The sequence below is a fragment of the Tamandua tetradactyla genome, chromosome 2 (genome assembly GCF_023851605.1).
Source record: "Tamandua tetradactyla isolate mTamTet1 chromosome 2, mTamTet1.pri, whole genome shotgun sequence".
In the NCBI taxonomy this organism is placed as follows: Eukaryota; Metazoa; Chordata; class Mammalia; order Pilosa; family Myrmecophagidae; genus Tamandua; species Tamandua tetradactyla.
Window position 1 is genome coordinate 178,805,430 of NC_135328.1, and position 16,405 is coordinate 178,821,834.

Sequence of the window (16,405 nt, forward strand, 5' to 3'; positions counted from 1 at the left end):
CATTGTAGGTTTCCATTGTTTTTTTCATCTCTTCTACTGTGCCTTTCATTCCCATAAGTTCTGTGATTTGTTTTTCAGACTTTTGATTTCTTCTTTTTGCTCATTCCTTGCCGTCTTTATATCCTCCCTCAATTCATTGATTTGATTTTTGATGAGGTTTTCCATGTCTGTTCGAAAATTCTGAATCAATTGTTTCAACTCCTGTATCTCATTTGAATTGTTGGTTTGTTCATTTGGCTGGGCCATATCTTCAATTTTCCTAGTGTGATTCGTTATTTTTTGTTGGCGTCTAGGCACTTAATTATCTTAATTAGTTTATTCTGGAGATTGTTTTCACTTCTTTTACATACGATTTTCTTGCTGGATGACTTTTTTGTCAGTCTGTTCTTTGACATTCAGTTCAGTTTATTCTGGACCACTAGCTTGGGTTTTGTTTAGCAGAGCAGATTTTTTCAGTTCTTGTTTTCTTGGTTCTTGCCCTGCCTGTATGGTGCCTTTTCCTCCCCAACTTTAGGAGGATCTACTTCAGTATTATAGATGCCAGCCAGATTTTCCCAGACCAAATTGGCCTTCTTTCAGGAGGAAAGAGTCACCTGCATTGGTTTTCACTGAGGGTGAGTCCCAGCAGGTTGAAAGACTTTCCTGTGAAGTCTCTGGACTCTGTGTTTTTCCTATCCTGTCCAGTATGTAGCATTTGTCTGCCTGCAGGTCCCACCAGCATAAAGTGATGCAGTACCTTTAACTTCAGCAGACTCTCCCTGCTGGAGACAGAGGAGAGTTTGTAGGCTGTGTTTAATTGCTTCAAATTTCCAAACCCTGGGATCTGAATTCCTTGAGGGAGGGAATCCACCTGAGCTGGGCCCCACCCCTCCCCCGGGGAAGGCCCATGCTCCAGATAGGCTCTCAGACAAGGTTGTTTCTGCCTATGCCTGGGGCAGTTGCTGCCTGAGAAGCCCTGCTGCTGTATCCAAAGGCAGTCAAGCATTTGTAGAAACTCAGCCACAAAAACAGAAAGAGAAAAATCCTTCTCAGAGCAGGACTCCTGTTCCTCAGGTTTGCCAGTCAAGAGCATAAGTTGGTATGTTGCTTTGTGTACCTTCAGATCCTATGTGCCCCCTCTTTTCCTTTAGGGCCCAGACCTTTTCAAGTATTATGTGCTATCTGATCCAAAAAACCTCTGTTTCTTCTTTTTCTCTTTTTCTTTTTCTGTCAGTTCTTCCCCCTGGGTGCTGGGGCAAAAATCAGCAACCTCTGCTTTGACCAGGTTCAGCTAAGCTGGGGGCCTATTTTCAGTAGTCAGAATTTGTTAATTAATTCCACAATTGAAGCTTAGTTGCACTCAGCCTCTGCTGCTGGTAAACTCTTTCCTTTTCCTTCTGGGAAGCTGCCTGTGGGGGAGGGGTGCCGGCCACCATGGCTTGGGGAACTCACGGTTCTGGGAGGGCTTGCAGCTGGTCTAGCTGATCCAGACTGGGGTACGCTGTGTGTCTGGTCGCTGATATGGCCCCAGCAGTTGTTCTGTACTGTTCCTGGCTATTTAGTAGCTGTTCTGGAGGATGAACTAAATCCCACACCTCACTAAGCCGCCATCTTGGCACTCTCCTGATCGGCTTCACTCTTATCTGTAATTGAAGCCTGATCTCTTTTTCCGCTTCTTTAACAGTTGTTGTATGTAGCAATGCTGACTTTCAGAGCTGCAGAACTCCAATCCTGAGTCTTAGGTATCACACAGGTACCCAGAGTTCCATGGAGATACCCGGTTATACATATGCTTTAGTTTGTAATCTGTCTGAATGCAACATACCAGAAATGGAACAGCTTTTATAAGGGAATTTATTAAGTTACAAGTTTACAGTTATCAGGCTGTGAAAATTAAGGCATTCAGAGAAACATACCTTAACTTCAAAGAAAGGGCGGATGAAATTTGGGGTTTCTCTCTCAGCTGGGAGGGCACATGGTTACGTCTGCTAGCTTTCTCTCCTCATTTCCCAAGTCTTACCCAGGGGTGTTTTACTTCTGGGTCTCTAAAGGTCTCTGGCTATATTGGCTCTGTTGGTTCTTTCCAAAGTGGTTCTCTCTTAAAATGCTCCAGTAAGTAATCCCACCTTGAGTGGGGGAGACACATTTCCATGGAAACCAACTAATCAAAAGTTACCACCCACAGTTGGGTGGGTCACATCTCCATGGTAACAATAAAAAAGATCCCACCCAACAATATTGAATGAGGATTTTAAAAAATGGCTTTTCTGAGGTACACAATTGTTTCAAACTGACACAATATATACAGCACAGCATCTCAAAATCTAGAAATATCATTTTACATCTCTGAACTAAATGTGACTGCTATAAGAGCTTACAATCTAAGCCCTAGTTTTCTTATTATTATTTTCTAATAGAAACCATATAATATTTGTTCTTTTGTTTCTGGCTTATTTTGTACCACATAATGTCCCCAATATTTGTTCACCTCATTGCATGTCTCATGACTTCATTCCTTTCTGTAGTCACACAATATGCCATCATATATAGACATAACAGTTTGCCATTTTACTTCAATGTATCCTCCAGCAACCTCCATCCACTACTTCTCCATATTTTCAATAGCACCTGAATTTCTGTTTATTTCTTTACTTTTGAATCTGCAGGTTTTGTTGAGTTCTATTCATATAGCATATATTCTATCCAAAATAAACAACCCACGTTCCACATTATCATCACTTAGTTGTACAATTAACACTCTCAAGTTTAGACAATTTTCATTGCTCCAAAGAGAAAAATAACCAATAAACACACCCTCTCCAAAAGGAAAATCCAAATCTCCCCTTAATTCTTTTCCTCCTCCGATTATTTTACCCCTGATTTTGCTGTGGTACTGTTGATCCTGTTAAATATAGACCATAGCATGCAATAGTTTCCCCCCAAACCCTTCTATTATTGATTCTTTGTACAAGATTCATATCTTTGAAGAAGTTCATGCAAGAACTTATTTATATTTGTACTGTTAATCAGTGGGATACATTGCTCTATACAACCCCTTTCGATAATGTTCACCTTCGATATGGCAATATTACCTATAAATCCACTAACAAGCTGCCTTCCCTTCTACCCATTCCCTTTCATTTAAAGTTCAACCTTATTAACTAACCATTCACCCATCTCTAGTTTCTGTGTATCTCTAGGTCCCCTATATTCTATATTATAAACCTCTGAGTTTACCTTTACCAAGGTCATAATAGCAAAATCATACAGTATCTATCCTTTTGTGTCTGGCTTATTTTACTCAGCATTATGTCCTCAAGTTTCATTCATTTTGTCATATGCTTCAGGACCTCATTTCGTCTTACTGCTGCATAATATTCCATTGAACGTATATACCACACTTTGTTTATTCATTTTTCTCTTGATGGGCACGTGGATTGTTTCCATTTTTGGCAACTGTGAATAATACTGCTATGAACACTGGTGTGCAAATGTCTGTTTGCGTCATTGCTTCAGCTCTTCTGAGTATATATTAGGCCAATCCATTTTTTTTTTAATACCAAAAAACACCAAACAAATGAAACATTCTGGTTTTGATCATTCTGTTCTACATATATAATCAGTAATTCACAATGTCATCACATAGTTGCATATTCATCATCATGATCATTTCTTGGAACATTTGCATCTATTCAGACAAAGAAATAGAGTGAAAAAAAATTATACACACCATACCCCTTACCCTTCTCTTTCATTGATCACTAGCATGTCAAGCTAAATTTATTTCAACATTGGATCCCCCTATTATTTATTTTTATTCCATATGTTCTACTCGTCTGTTGACACGGTAGATAAAAGGAGCATCAGACACAAGGTTTTCAGAGTCACACAGTCACATTGTGAAAGCTATAACATTATACAATCATCATCGAGAAACACGGCTGCTGGAACACAACTCTACATTTTCAGGCAGTTCCCTCCAGCCTCTCCATTACATCTTTTTTTTTTTTTATTTTTTATTTTTTATTAACGGGAAAAAAAAAAAAAGAAATTAACACAACATTTAGAAATCATACCATTCTACATATGCACTCAGTAATTCTTAACATCATCACATAGATGCATGATCATTGTTTCTTAGTACATTTGCATCGGTTTAGAGGAACTAGCAACACAACAGAAAAAGATATAAAATGTTAATATAAAGAAAAGAAATAAAAGTAGTAGTAATAGTAAAAAACAACAACAACAAACAAACCAACAAGCAAACAAAAAAAAAAACCCTATAGCTCAGATGCAGCTTCATTCAGTATTTTAACATGATTACTTTACAATTAGGTATTATTGTGCTGTCCATTTTTGAGTTTTTGTATCTAGTCCTGTTGCACAGTCTGTATCCCTTCAGCTTCAATTACCCATTGTCTTACCCTGTTTCTAACTCCTGCTGAACTCTGTTACCAATGACATATTTCAAGTTTATTCTCGAATGTCCGTTCACATCAGTGGGACCATACAGTATTTGTCCTTTAGTTTTTGGCTGGATTCACTCAGCATAATATTCTCTAGGTCCATCCATGTTATTACATGGTTCATAAGTTTATCTTGTCTTAAAGCTGCATAATATTCCATCGTATGTATATACCACAGTTTGTTTAGCCACTCTTCTGTTGATGGAGATTTTGGCTGTTTCCATCTCTTTGCAATTGTAAATAACGCTGCTATAAACATTGGTGTGCAAATGTCCGTTTGTGTCTTTGCCCTTAAGTCCTTTGAGTAGATACCTAGCAATGGTATTGCTGGGTCGTATGGCAATTCTATATTCAGCTTTTTGAGGAACCGCCAAACTGCCTTCCACAGTGGTTGCACCCTTTGACATTCCCACCAACAGTGGATAAGTGTGCCTCTTTCTCCGCATCCTCTCCAGCACTTGTCATTTTCTGTTTTGTTGATAATGGCCATTCTGGTGGGTGTGAGATGATATCTCATTGTGGTTTTGATTTGCATTTCTCTAATGGCCAGGGACATTGAGCATCTCTTCATGTGCCTCTTGGCCATCTGTATTTCTTCTTCTGGTAGGTGTCTGTTTAAGTCTTTTTCCCATTTTGTAATTGGGTTGGCTGTCTTTTTGTTGTTGAGTTGAATAATCTCTTTATAAATTCTGGATACTAGACCTTTATCTGATATGTCGTTTCCAAATATTGTCTCCCATTGAGTAGGCTGTCTTTCTACTTTCTTGATGAAGTTCTCTGATGCACAAAAGTGTTTAATTTTGAGGAGCTCCCATTTATTTATTTCCTTCTTCAGTGTTCTTGCTTTAGGTTTAAGGTCCATAAAACCACCTCCAGTTGTAAGATCCATAAGATATCTCCCAACATTTTCCTCTATCTGTTTTATGGTCTTAGACCTAATGTTTAGATCTTTGATCCATTTTGAGTTAACTTTTGTATAGGGTGTGAGAGATGGGTCTTTTTTCATTCTTTTGCATATGGATATCCAGTTCTCTAGGCACCATTTATTGAAGAGACTGCTCTGTCCCAGGTAAGTTGGCTTGACTGCCTTATCAAAGATCAAATGTCCATAGATGAGAGGGTCTATATCTGAGCACTCTATTCGATTCCATTGGTCGATATATCTATCTTTATGCCAATACCATGCTGTTTTGACCACTGTGGCTTCATAATATGCCTTAAAGTCAGGCAGCGCGAGACCTCCAGCTTCGTTTTTTTTTCCTCAAGATGTTTTTAGCAATTCGGGGCACCCTGCCCTTCCAGATAAATTTGCTTATTGGTTTTTCTATTTCTGAAAAGTAACTTGTTGGGATTTTGATTGGTATTGCATTGAATCTGTAAATCAATTTAGGTAGGATTGACATCTTAACTATATTTAGTCTTCCAATCCATGAACACGGTATGCCCTTCCATCTATTTAGGTCTTCTGTGATTTCTTTTAACAGTTTTTTGTAGTTTTCTTTATATAGGTTTTTTGTCTCTTTGGTTAAATTTATTCCTAGGTATTTTATTCTTTTAGTTGCGATTGTAAATGGGATTCGTTTCTTAATTTCCGCCTCAGCTTGTTCATTACTAGTGTATAGAAAAGCTACAGATTTTTGAATGTTGATCTTGTAGCCTGCTACTTTGCTGTACTCATTTATTAGCTCTATTAATTTTGTTGTGGATTTTTCTGGGTTTTCTACATATAGTATCATATCGTCTGCAAACAGTGATAGTTTTACTTCTTCCTTTCCTATTTTGATGCCTTGTATTTCTTTTTCTTGCCTAATTGCTCTGGCTAGAACTTCCAACACAATGTTGAATAATAGTGGTGATAGTGGACATCCTTGTCTTGTTCCTGATCTTAGGGGGAAAGTTTTCAATTTTTCCCCATTGAGGATGATATTAGCTGTGGGTTTTTCATATATTCCCTCTATCATTTTTAGGAAGTTCCCTTGTATTCCTATCTTTTGAAGTGTTTTCAGCAGGAAAGGATGTTGAATCTTGTCAAATGCCTTCTCTGCATCAATTGAGATGATCATGTGATTTTTCTGCTTTGATTTGTTGATATGGTGTATTACATTAATTGATTTTCTTATGTTGAACCATCCTTGCATACCTGGGATGAATCCTACTTGGTCATGATGTATAATTCTTTTAATGTGTTGTTGGATACGATTTGCTAGAATTTTATTGAGATCTCCATTACATCTTAAATAACAAGGTGATATCTATTAATGCATAAGAATAACCTCTAGGATAACCTCTCAACTCTGTTTGGAATCTCTCAGCCAAGGCCAATCCATTTTGGATTAATTTGTATATACAGTGTGAGGTAGTGGGCCACTTTCAATCTTTTATATATGTAGATATCCAGTTTTCCCAGCACCATTTGTTGAAGAAACTATTCTTTCTCCATTGAGTGGACTTGGCACCCTTGTCAAAATCAATTGACCATAGGTGCTAGGGTTTAGCATGAGTCTGACTTGCCTGTGGGACCCAGGAGTGTCTAGTCTCTGTAGGAAAATAGTTGGAAAGATAAGTCTGACGCTTGTAAGACAATGGAACTGAAATTTCAAACCCCTGCCACCATAATTTCACTCCACCTAGACTCAGTGGTCCACCCTTTCACCCACTTTGCATCATATGAGCATCTTCACCTCTCTTACCTTAAACATTCACCAGCCCTCACCCTGTGAATACTTAAACCTTGGACCTATCCAACTCCTTGTGCCTGACACCTGGGTCGTAGAATGTTGCTCGGTCAAGTTATATAGCTCTGAAGATTGGTGCCACAGGAAATAAAGAACAATTGATATCAGGCATTGTGCTAGGCCCTGGAGAGTCTATACAATAAAAAAGACTTATGTCAATCTCTTACCACAAAGAGCTTTAGATGGATTAAAGAGAGAATATATGAAAAATTGTGTGCTATTTAGTGGTTCCCCAAAAAGTTAACCATAGAACTACCATATAACACTGTAGGAACCCGTTTTCCTACATGTATACCCAAAAGAATTGAAAATAGGGACTCTAACAGGTACTTGTAAACCAATGTTAAGAGCAATATTATTCAGTGGCTAAAAAGTGGAAACAGTCCAAATGTCCATCAACAGAAGAATGAATAATTAAACCGTGGTATATATATAGATAATGGAATATTATTCAGCCATAAAAAGGATGGATTCTTATACATGCTATAATGTGGATGAAACTCAAAAACATTATGCTAAATGAAAGAAACCTGACATAAAAGGCCACATATTACATGGTTCTATTTATATGAATGTCTAAGATGGGTAAATCCATAGAGACAGAATTCAGATTGGCAGTTGCTAAGGGCTAGAGGGAGGAAGGAATTGGGAGAAGTATATAATGGATATGTGGCTTTCTTTAGGAGTGATGAAATGTTTTGGAATTAAAATAAAAGTGGTGATTTGCAACATTTTGAATATATTAAATGCATGGAATTATTCACTTTAAATTGGTTAATTTTATGTTATGTGAATTTCGCCTCAAAATTTTTAAAGAAAGGTAAAAAATACTTATGTGGAGCTTAAATTCTACAGGGGGAGAGGAAATATTTAGATTTTAATAAATGCTATGGATGAAATAATGTGCTGTCATGGGGCAGAAAGGAAAACAGATGATTTCTCTCGGGTGACATTTAAACTAAGAAAAAAGATCCTTTTGAAAAATTGATAGTTCCAAGTAGATGGAACTTCCAGGTGCAAAAAGACCTGAGAAAGGTAAACGCTTCTAGAAGATGGAGTAAGGACCTCTGAAGATTTGTTCCTCCAGAAAAGCAATGAGAACACTGGCAAAAAATGTCCAAATCAATTTTTTTTCAGTACTCTGGAAATTAAAAGCTTGCAACAGTTCAAGGAGTGTTAATTCAAGGAAAACAGCTGAATCATGGTAAGAACAAAGCTAAACTGCTTTTTTTTTAAACGTCAATAGGTATATTGTTCTGATAAGACATAGAGTCTTTGTCATCTAGGCAAATTACTCAGATGGTTAAAAAACATTTATAGCTTCACACTAAGAGCAAACAAATAAGCCAAGAAAACATCGTCATTTTAACAGAGTGAAAACTAAATTATTGTTTTGCATGAAAGATAAGAAAACTATTTAAAATCTTACAAAACTATAAAATCTTAGCCAACTTGAACCACAACCAATAACATTCATTTCCAACAAGACTTCTACAACTTTCTATATCCACACATTTTGTCCTACACATTTCTGTTTCTCATTCTGCAACAATCAGTTATTTTACTTTAGAGGAAAAAGTACTCTTTTTCATTAACAAAAACACTTCTGCAATATTTTACATATTTACGTGACCAAAAAAGATCTTGAAATAAATCTTCAAGCCAACATCCTATGAAACACAATTCTTTTTCTTCTTTTTTGTGAAAAAATAGCATATATACAAAAAAGTAATAACTTTCAAAGCACATCATACCAATTAGTTGTAGAACAGATTTCAGAGTTTGGTATGGGTTACAATTCCACAATTTTAGGTTTTTACTTCTAGCTGCTCTAAGATACTGGAGACTAAAAGAAATATCAATATGATTCAGCAATCATACTCATTTGTTAAACCCTACCTTCCCTGTATAACTCCACTATCACCTTTTATTTTTCTCCCACTCTTTAGGGGTATTTGGGCTATGCCCATTCTAACTTTTTCATGTTGGATAATACAGGATAGGGAGAAAAGCTAAACTGCATTTTAATTTTCCCTAATCCCATCTTCTCTCAAGATCTGTGATAGCCTTGAAAATCAACAGTCTTGCATCTATGGAAGCTGTGAGAAATAAGAATTTAACAAATATTCTATAGGGGACATAATGGGTCTGGAGATTCCCCAAAGTCCCATCCTCAGAGAACTATCACAATTTGACCTGTCTGGCAGCTTGCTAAAAAGCTCCATTCTCAGAGATTGCTTTTATTTGACCTAACTCAGAGCTCACTCTGTTTGAACAATCCTATCCTAATAGCATATGCTTACAAAAAAAAAAATCAGGCCAATGTAGCTTCCTGTGGCAGTATTACCAGCTGGGGCTAACAAGAAGCTGACCAAAAAACTTAAAAGGAAAAACAAGAGAATGAGATGTCCTTAGGAGAATGTTTAAAGCTCCAACATATTCCTGGAAATCTAGAAGGCATATATATGTAAGGCTGTACATGCCTAGAAACATGCAAAAATCAGTAGTATTTCTATACACCAGTAAAGAGCCATCTCACAAATTATAAAATTCCATTTATAATAACAACTAAAAGAATCAAATATCTAGGAATAAATTTAACCACAGATGGAAAGGACCTATACAGAAAACTACAAAATATGAAATCAAAAAGGAAATCAAAGGAGACTGAAATAAATGGAAGAACATTTCATGTTCGTGGACTGGAAGATTAAATATCATTAAGATATCAATTATACCCAGATTGATTTACAGATTCCACCCAATCCCCAATGCAAATTCTAACACCTACTTTGCAAAAATGAAAAAGACAATCATTAAATTCGTTTGGAAGGGTAAGGCGCCCTGAATAGCCAAAAACATCTTGAGAAAGAAGAACAAAATTGGGAGACTTACACTTCCTGACTTTAAAGCGTATTACAAAGATACAGTGGTCAAAACAGCATGGTACTGGCATAAAGCCAGATATACTGATCAATGGAATCAAATTAAAAATTCAGAAATAGACCCTCGCATCTACGGTCAGTTGATTTTTGACAGGGCTGCCAGATCTACTCATATGGGATAGAACAGTCTCTTCAACAAATGCTGGGAAAACTAGATATCCATATTCAAAAGAATGAAAGAGAACCTCTTTCTCATACCTTATACAAAAATTAACTCAAAAAGGATATAAGATCTAACTATAAGAGCCAGGACCATAAAATTCCTAAAGAAAATGTAGGGAGGCATCTTCAGATCTTGTGGTAGGTGGTGATTTCTTAGACATTATACCCAAAGCAAAGCAACAAAGGGAAAAATAGATAAATGGGACCTCATCAAAATTAAATACTTTTGTGCTTCAAAGGATGTTGTCAAGAAGTTGAAAAGGCTGCCCACTCAATGGGAGAAAATATTTGGAAACCACATATCTGATAAGGGTTTAATATCCAGAATCTATAAAAGATCCTATAACTCAATAGTAAAAAGACAACCCAATTAAGAAATGGACAAAAAAATAGACACTTACCTAAAGAGGAAATACAAACGGCTAAAAGCATATGAAAAGATGCTCAACATCACTAGCTATTAGGGAATGCAACTCAAAACCACAATGAGATATCATTTCACACCTATTAGCATGGCCATTATTAAAAAAAAAAATTACCAGTGTTGGAGAGGATGTGGTGAAATAGGAACACTACGCACTGCTGGTAGGAAAGTAGAATGGTGCAGCCATTGTGAAAGACAGTTTGGCAGTTCCTCAGGAAGGTAAGTATAGAATTGCCATATGATCCAGCAATTCCGCTACTAGGTATATACTCAGAAGAGCTGAATGCAGGGACATGAACAGACATTTGCATACCAATGTTCGTAGCAGCATTGTTCACAATTGCTGTGCTGGTTTGAAATGATTATGTACCCTAGAAAAGCCATGTTTTAATCCTGATCCCTTTTATGGAGGCAGTTGTTTCTTTTAATCTCTATTCAGTACTATAGATTGGAAGCCTGATTAGATTATCTCCACAGAGCTATGACATGCCCAATTGTGGGTATTAACTTTTGATTAAGTGAAAAAAGTCAGGCATAGAAGGAAAAATATTGTATAATCTCACTCATATGAAATAATTAGAATAAGCAAATTCAGAGACAGAAACCAGAATACAGGCACTGGGGAGGGCTACCAGAGGAGTTAAAGGGTAATTGGTACAGAATTTCTATTGAGGCAATGGAACAGTTGGAATGGATGAGGGTGATGGTGGTACAATATTACACTGTGAGTATGATACATTAACACCTCTGAGATTATATATATGTGGTTAAAGGGGGAAATGTTAGGGTGTATGTATATTACTAAAATAAAAATAAATTTTAAAAAATGGAAAATAACAAGTGTTGCTGAGGATACAGAGAAAAAGGAAAACAGTTTTGGAGTTCCTTAGAAAGTTGAAAGCAGAATTGCCATATGGCCTAGCAATTCCACTTCTAGGCTTCCAAAAGAATTGAAAACAGGGACACAAATAGATATTTGTACACCAATGTTTATAGCAGTATTATTTCCAATACACAAAAGGTGGAAGCAACCCACATGTCCATCAACCGATGAATGGATAAGCAAAATGTGGATTAAACATACAATGGAGTATTATTCAGCCATTAAAAGGAATGAAGTTCTAATACATGCTATAACATGGATGAATTTTGACAATATCATGCTGAGTGAAATAAGCCAAATAAAAGGACAAATAATTATGATTCCACATATAAGAAATACCTAATATCTGCAAAGTCATGTACACAGAAAGTAGATTAGAGGTTACCGGGAGCTGGAGTGGGGTTAGGGGAAATGGGATTATTGCTTAATGGGTACAGAGTTTCCGTTCGACATGATGAAAAAGTTTTGGTAATGGATGGCAATGATGGGAAAATAACATTGTGAATATAATTAGTACCACTGAATCATATACTTGAAAGTGGCTAAAATAGGGACTTTGAGTTGTATATGTTACTGTAATAATAAGTTACAAAAAAATAGGGGTGTAAAAACAAAATCTATAAATACTCTAACAAATTATATAATTTGTTGCATTCTAGCAAATTATATAATTTGGATGAGGTGGATAAATTCCTGGAAAAACACCAACTACCAAAACTACCTCAAGAAGAAACTGAAAATCTAATACAAATAAAAAGATTGAATTAAAAATAATAAATTCCCCACAAAGGAAAACCTAGAACCCAAGAGCTTTAATGGTGAATTTTACCAAATGTTTCAAGAATTAACACGACTCCTATTCAACTTCTAAAAAACAGAAAAAACATTTGCCAACTCATTAAATGAGGCCAATATTACCCTGCTACCCCAATCAGACAAAGATATGATAATAAAAGAAACCTACAGACCGATATCTCCTACGAGTAGAAGCAGAAAAAGTCCTCAACAAAAATACTAGCTGTACTGGTTTGAAAGGATGTATGTACCCTAGAAAAGCCATGTTTTAATCCTAATCCCACTTTGTAAAGGCAACCATTTCTTCTAATTCCTATTCAGTACTGTATCTTTGAAACTGTGATTAGATCATCTCCCTGGAGATGTGCCTTAGGGAGTCACATCTTGACATGATCTTGATGTGATCTTGAGTGATCAAGAGTGGTTGTTAAAATAGATTAGGTGGAGATGTGTCTCCACCCATTCGGCTGGGTCTTGATTAGTTTATTGGAATTCTATAAAAAGAGGAAACATTTTGAAGAAAATAAAGAGATTCAGAGCAGAACAATGCAGCCACAAGAAGCAGAGTCCACCAGCCAGTGACTTTTGGAGATGAAGAAGAAAAACGCCTCCCAGGGAGCTGGAGAGGAAGCTAGCAGATGACACCGTGTTTGCCATGTGCCCTTCCAGCCGAGACAGAAACCCTGACCGTGTTCTCTGTGTGCCTTTCCACTTGAGAGAGAAACCCTGAATTTCATCAGCCTTCTTGAACCAAGGTATCTTTCCCTGGATGCCTTAGATTGGACATTTCTATAGACTTGCTTTAAATGGGACATTTTCTCAATCTTAGAATTGTAAACTAGCAATTTATTAAATTCCCCTTTTTAAAAGCCATTCGGTTTCTGGTATGTTGCATTCCAGCAGCTAGCAAACTAGAACACTAGCAAACTGAATACAGCAACAGATATAGTATTATACACCACAACTGAGTGGTATTTATCCCAGTAATGCAAGATTGTTTTTGATGGATGAAAATGAATTAATGTAGTACACCATATTCATAAAGACCAAACAAAACAAAACACATGTTCATCTCAATGCACAGAAAAAGTATTTGAACAATACCCTTTCATGATAAAAACATTCTGCAAACTAGGAATAGAAGTAAACTTCCTCAACCTGACAATGGCTGTCTATGAAAAAACCCAAAGCTAACATTATACTTCATGTGTCAAAGACTTGATGCTTTTGTTCTAAGATGAGGAGAAAGACTATGGAACTATTAAACCTTACCATCAGGGAATCCCCTAATACTGTGTCAAACATAATATTGTGTCAAACCAAATCAACAGATACGGAAAGATCAAAGATGATGGTAGAATTATACATAGAAGATGGGACTTAACAAATAAATATGAATGCTGAATCATTAAATTGATATCTCTTTTAGACTCCAGTATTTTAAAGCAGCTAGAAGTAAAAACCTAAAATTGTGAAATAGTAACCCATGTCAAAGTCTGAAATATGTTCTACACCTAATTGTGGTGCTGTGCTTTGAAATTTATAGTTTTGTATATATGTTATTATTCACAAAAAAAAGAAGGAAAAAAGTCAACTGTGATGATAAAGTATTTAAGCCCACTAGCCTCCTATATTCTGGAGCAGCTAGAAGGGAAAAAATCCATACAATGAATCTGACACTGGAGAGAAACCATATGAATGCCATGCATGTAAGAAAGCCTTCACTCTGTATTCTTCCAAAAGACAATATGAGAGAACTCACACTGGAGAGAAAAGATATGAATGCCATCGATGTGGGGAAGCCTTCACTCATTCTTCCCTGAGTCAACATGAGAGAACTCACACTGGAGAGAAAACCATGTAAATTGCATCTCTGTGGGAAAGCCTTTTCTCGATATTCTGTCCTGAGACAACATGAGATAATTCACAGTGGAGGGTGACCCTATGCATATCACCTTTGGCTAAAGCCTTCACTTATCATTTTACCTTTAAAAACATGAAAAATTTACTCTGTAGAGATACCACAGGAATATTCTCTATGTGGGGAAACCTTGGTTTATTTATGTAACCTTAGACAACATGACAGAACCAAAACTGGAGAGAAACCCTCTGAATACCATATTTGTGAAAGGCTTCAGTCACCATTCTGAACTTAGAAGACATGAGAGAATGCTTAATAAAAATATTTTGTATTTGGAAGAGATTTCAGACCTTGAATGAACCTTTAAAAATGCTAGAAAACTCACACACTGAAAAAAAAAAACCACTGTAATCATGCTGGTAGAGCATTTAGTCATCCTTTATATTATGTCAATCTAAGCCAATTTATATTGGAACAGATCAATGTAAATGTCACATTTGTATACAAGCCTTTAGGAGATGGTCATGCAAGATGAAGGAAATCATAACATATATGTTGTTCTAGTTTGCTAGCTGCCAGAATGCAATATACCAGAAATGGAATGGCTTTTAAATAGGGGAATTTAATCAGATGCTAGTTTACAGTTCCAAGGCAGAGAAAATGTTCCATTAAAACAAGTCTATAGAAATGTCTGATCCAAGGCATTCAGGAAATGATACCTTGGTTTAAGAAGGCCTATGAAGTTCAGGGTTTCTCTCTCAAGTGAGAAGGCTCATGGCGAACACAGAGTTTGTCTCTCATCTGGAAAGGCACACGGTAAACACAGTCAGGGTTCCTTTCTCATCTGGAAGGGCATATGGCGAACACGGCATCATCAGCTAGCTTCTCCTGGCTTCCTGTTTCATGAAGCTCCCCGGGAGGCATTTTCCTTCTACATCTCCAAAGGTCGCTGGCTGTTGGACTTCTGCTTCTCGTGGCTATGTTGTTCTGCTCTGCTCTCTCTGAATCTCTTTCATTCTCCAAAATGTTTCCTCTTTTATAGGACTCCAGAAACTTATCAAGATCCACCCAAATGGGTGGAGACATGTCATCACCTAATCCAATTTAACAAGCACCCTTGATTAAATCACATCTCCAAGGAGATGACCTGATTACAGTTCCAAACATACAATATTGAATAGAGATTATTCTGCCTTTACGAAATGGAATTTAGATTAAAACATGGCTTTTCTAGGGGACATACATCATTTCAAACCAGCACATATGTAATTGATGTGGAAGTGTTTAAATTGATTGTCCTATCTGATATAGAGAAAAGTCCTTACCAGAAGATGAAGCCCCTTGAAATGGAGCCAGATAATATAAGCTGGAGATGTTATTAATAAAATATCATCAAAATCTTTCATAAAATTACACTTGTAGGTTAAGTATGAATTCACACTGTATAAAAATTGTTGGTGTCATGAATGAAAGTACATTTTCAGAGATCATTCATTCCTTAGTGTTAATATATTTAGGCTGAGAAATCAACAATCCTAAAGTCAATTTAGATAAATGTTCAGCTGGATTTCACCTCAGAAAATTCATAGTGTTAAATGAAATCTTTATTTGAGCCCTTTCATAGTCAATTCAGTAGAAAGACAAGAATTTTGAACAAAATTTAACTGTTAAAATTATGTGGGATAACAGTGTAGAATTGTGAAGGGTCACTGGTACTAAATTGAACAATGAATTTTGGAAAAAGTAAAATAAAGTGAAATTAATTCCATATATCAGCATTTTCATATTTGTAAGGAACAAATATTGTTGCTGAAAATCTGATATGTTGGGTTAATTCTGGTTTTGCTTTCATGCAGTTCTAAACAAAAATATTTGAATCAATCATAAAAAACTTTGAATGTTAACTCAAAATTATTATTTTTAACTATTATCTTTATATATATTTTTCATTTCCATGATGAAAATAAACTTGGATAAATAAAAACAAAATAAATAAATAAAAAAGAACACACACACACAAAACTATTGGTTTAGTTTTTTTTTTTTTTTGCATGGGCAGGCACCGGGAATCAAATCCAGGTTTCCAGCATGGCATGCAAGAACTCTGCTTGCTGAACCACCGTGGCCCACCCACAAAACCATTAGAGCTAAT